We start from the raw sequence: 4,759 nt of genomic DNA on the forward strand, positions 1-4,759 counted from the left end.
TGCCATGTTGTCCAGGCTAGTCTCAAACTCCTGAGCTCTCGGGCTATCCACCTGCCTCAGCAGGTGAATGGCATGGACCCGGAGGGCGGAGCTTGCAGTGAGCCGAGATTGCGCCACTGCACTCCAGCCTGAGTGACAGAGTGAGACTCTGTCTCAAAAAAAAAAAAAAGAAAAGAGAAGAAACTCCTCTCATCTCTGTAACAGTTTGAGTGACTTATCAGTAAAGATGTCTGTGCAATTCCCCTTATCTTACGCAGCTGTGGGTATGTCTCTAGACAAGCACAAAGCGCTGCTTCTCTTGTTTATATAACTGTGGGTTTGTTTTAGGTAAGATCCCCTCCTTCCTGTGCAGGCTCCCAACCTGTATATGCCTGAAAAGAGGAGGAAACTTTTTCCTGGGAGCTTGCTATTAATACAAACAACAAAGGGCCTCTGTGCTGGACCCTGTCTGCTTATCTGTCTGCAGGTGCAGCCTGAGATTTTTTTTCCTAGGTTATTTTATTTTTGCCTGTTGCTGTGACTTTTCAGGCAGGCCACTTGTGCAGTCTGAATTTTCCCCAAATAAGTCTTCCTTTCCTTCTCCCGCATTAGTACTATTAATTACTAGTCTTATTGTTTAATAACAACATTTATGTAACAGAAAAATAATGCAGAATATATAATTTCAAATAAACCTCTATTAAAATAACACATCATATGTCAGAATTACCTATGGATCTATGGAGCCTTTAAGAAATCTTTTTTTTCTTTTTTTGAGATGGAGTTTCGCTCTGTCGCCCAGCCTGGAGTGCAGTGGCACGATCTCCGCTCACAGCAAGCTCCGCCTCCCAGGTTCACACCATTCTCCTGCCTCAGCCTCCCGAGTAGCTGGGACTACAGGCGCCGCCACCACGCCAGGCTAATTTTTTTGTATTTTTTCGTAGAGACGGTGTTTCACCGTGCTAGCCAGGATGGTCTCGAACTCCTGACCTCGTGATCTGCCTGCCTCCACCTCCCAAAGTGCTGGGATTACAGGCGTGAGCCACCGCGCCCGGCCAGGACCCCAGTATTTCTAAACAGCTCTTCAGGTAGTTCTAATGTTTCCTTCCAGTTGAATCACTGACTTTAGGTCGACTGGGATACTTTGGGTTTTTGGTGTCGTTTTGGGGGGCTATGGGAAGCTTTTCTCACAGATTTACGAAGAGTAGTAAAAAACTTGGCTTCTGGCTTTTTTGTATCTGTCTCAGGCTTTTTTCCCCAGTGAAGTATTTTTTTTCCTTCAGTGACTCATTAATTTTTGGCTTCTTCCCTGGGCCTTTCCACGGGATCTCAGACTCTGCAGCCTTCGGGGTCTTAGAGGCTGACAAGGCCTTTCTCTTCTTCCCACGAGATGTGGTGGGATCAGGACTCTTTTCTGGAGACTTCTTTCTATAGCACGTTTTCTTCTTGTTTTGTTTTTGTTTTTGTTTTTGAGACAGAGTCTTGCTCTTGTTGCCCAGGCTGGAGTACAATGGCGCGATCTCCGCTCACCGCAACCTCCGCCTCCTGGGTTCAAGCGATTCTCCTGCCTCAGCATCCCAAGTAGCTGGGATTACAGGCATGCACCACCACGCCCGGCTAATATTGTATTTTTAGTAGAGACGGGGTTTCTCCATGTTGGTCAGGCTAATCTCAAACTCCCGACCTCAGGTGATCCACCCGCCTCGGCCTATAGCACGTTTTTCAATCTGTATAGTTTCATGAGCTGGAGTTTTTCCTATGGTTACCAGTCGTGGAATTTCATCTTTTGATTCATTTGTCACTTTATCTTGGGCTTTTCCTGTGCCGCATTTTTTATTCTCATGCTCTGGAGTCTGTTTCTTCTTTGATTATGGTTTCTTCACTGCAGTGCCACCACTTTTAGGTGCCACGTCATCTTTACTTAGGACTGATGCAGGCTTGCTAGCCTGTTGCCTTTTCTTTTTGTTTTTATTCCTCTCCTTTTGTTTTTCAAGATTTTCTTCCCTTCGTTTTCTCCTTGCTGCTTTTTTTCTACTTATTAAGCATAAATTTTCTGGTGGCTTCATCCCAATTGTTGACAAACAAGGAAAAAATAGGAAGGGCAACCGATTTCTCAGTTTTCACAAACAGAAGTTTCACGCTCTCCCACTTCTCTGGCAATTTTTCTGAAAAGTCCTTTTGTGACAGCAACAATGTTCTCAACGATGTACTCAATCTGCATCCCAGTGTGACCGATGTGTATAGCACTGCAAGAACCACTTTTAGAAATACTTAGCTGGTTCCACCTATACATTCATTGATCTCTCTTGATAAATTCCTAGACAGAAGGTTTACAGATACTGAAACTTTCTTTTTTTTTTGAGACAGAATCTCGCTCCGTCGCCAGGCTGGAGTGCAGTGGCCCGATCTTGGCTCACTGCAACCTCTGCCGCCTGGGTTCAAGCGATTCTCCTGCCTCAGCCTCCTGAGTAGCTGGGAATACAGGCGCCCGCCACCATGTCCAGCTAATTTTTTGTATTTTTAGTAGAGACGGGGTTTCATCATGTTAGCCAGGATGGTCTCGATCTCCTGACCTCGTGATCTGCCCGCCTCAGCCTGATACTGGAACTTTCTTTGTTTGATAGAAATGTCTCTTAATGTGTGAAGGTAAGAGCCACCTAATTCTGGCATCAGTAAGGAAGAAGTCAAAACTGTTCAGAAGGTGGAGCTTGGCTTCACAGGCTTTATATTCCTTTTTTAAAGTTTTGGAGGGGGATAATCTGAGATACGGTTTTAATTCCATGCTTGTTCAAAAGCTTTCTATAGAACTGTTCTGTCTTTTCAGGAGTTGAATTGAGTTCATCCTTGGTAAATAAACAGATTTCTTCTAAATGTGATTGAATACCATGAGGCAAGGCCAATCTGACCCTCAGTTCTTTACTTGGAATTTTCCATAATACCACCATTAAAAATACATTTTCATTCTTGTTCGAAAGCAATCCATGATCATTTTTCCTGGACTTGCAATGTGTCAACACGGCTGAAGTTAATTCTGTTTTCATCTCGTGAAGATGCGCCTAGAATTTGGTTTTTATTTCCACAAGCTATGTATGAGAGTGCTTGCTTTCCCATAGCCTTACCAATAAAGTATATGGTCAAACTTTTGGAATTTTGCCAAGCTGTTAAGTGATAAAAATGTTCAATATAGTTCTAATTTGCATTATTTTATCATGCAAATTAGTGGGGTGGAGAATCTATCGTTTTAATGACTATTTGCACCTTTTTCTATGATCAGTCTGTGCCTGTCTCTAACCCATTTTTCTATAGGATCATTGATGATGATGATGGTGATTATTATTATTATTATTATTATTTTGGAGACAGAGTTTCGCTCTTGCTGCCCAGGCTGGAGTGCAGTGGTGCGATCTTGGCTCACTGCAACCTCTGCCTCCCAGGTTCAAGCGATTCTCCTGCCTCAGCCTCCCAAGTAGCTGGGATTACAGGCACGTGCCACCACACCTGGCTACTTTTTTGGGGGTTTTTTGTTTGTTTGTTTTTTGAGATGGAGTCTCGCTCTGTGGCCCAGGCTGGTGTGCAGTGGTGCGATCTCGGCTCACTGCAAGCTCCACCTCCTGGGTTCACACCATTCTCCTGCCTCAGCCTCTTGAGTAGCTGGGACTACAGGCGCCCGCCACCACACCAGGCTAATTTTTTTGTATTTTTAGTAGAGACAGGGTTTCACAGTGTTAGCCAGGATGGTCTCGATCTCCTGACCTTGTGATCCGCCCACCTTGGCCTCCCAAAGTGCTGGGATTACAGGTGTGAGCCACCACACCTGGCTGATTATTTTCTTTTCTGTTTTTAAGAAGCTCTACATATTAACTCTTGATTGAAGCTGCAATTTTTGTAAGCCAGTGTGTCATTTTTCCTTTTTACTTTGTTTTGGTATTTGCTATGTGAAACTATTTTTGGTCAATTTTGCCAATAAAGACATCATTTACAACTAGGAGTATTACAGTGATCTCATAAAAAAATGATGCAAAAGAAGTGAGCTTCAAACGGCCTACTGAGGAACCCCAACATTTAGAGGTCAGGTAGACTAAGAGGACCTAAATAAAGGACTCAGAGTAAACAGCAGAAAAAAAACCAGAAGAGTGTGGTTCGCTGAATCTGAGACGTTAAAATTATTATCCTAATAACAATATACATACATAACATAATATTTAATATATGTTTTCCTTTTAAAATTCCTATTCAAATCACTTTTACACTAATAAATAATTTTCAAGCAGTTTCCTGGGGTCGTCAATATGTTAATTTTTTACTAAAAAAATGAACTACGTTTATAGATTTTTTTACATTTCATCAATGAATTGTCTAATGCATAGATATTGAAACTCTTAAGTTTCTATCAAGAGGGAAGTGAACATAAGACAAATATCAACCAATTGCAGATATAATGTAAAATTAATAAACTTAAGCTGGGTGCAGTTGGCTCAAGCCTGTAATCCCAGCACTTTGGGAGGCTGAGGCAGGGAGGATTGCTTGAGCCCAGGAGTTCGAGACCAGCCTGGGCAACCTGGGAAAACCCTGTCTCTACAAAAAACAAACAAACAAAAAAAACTCCACAAAAATAATTATCCAGGCATGGTGGCATGTGCCTGTACTCCCTGCTACTTGGGAGGCTGAGGCCAGAGGATCACCTGGGCACAGGAGGTCAAGGATGTAGTGAGCTGAGATTGCACCACTGCACTCCAGCCTAGGCGACAGTGAAACCCTGCCTCATAAATAAATAAATAAA

At 42.9% G+C, this 4,759-nt stretch overlaps 1 pseudogene; it reads right to left on the reverse strand.

Moving 5' to 3' along the window:
• Nucleotides 1-1,085: 1,085 nt before the first annotated feature.
• LOC129478507 (ribosomal L1 domain-containing protein 1-like) lies at nucleotides 1,086-3,020 on the reverse strand (annotated as a pseudogene).
• Nucleotides 3,021-4,759: the final 1,739 nt, after the last annotated feature.

The sequence above is a fragment of the Symphalangus syndactylus genome, chromosome 3 (genome assembly GCF_028878055.3).
Source record: "Symphalangus syndactylus isolate Jambi chromosome 3, NHGRI_mSymSyn1-v2.1_pri, whole genome shotgun sequence".
NCBI classification, from domain to species: domain Eukaryota; kingdom Metazoa; phylum Chordata; class Mammalia; order Primates; family Hylobatidae; genus Symphalangus; species Symphalangus syndactylus.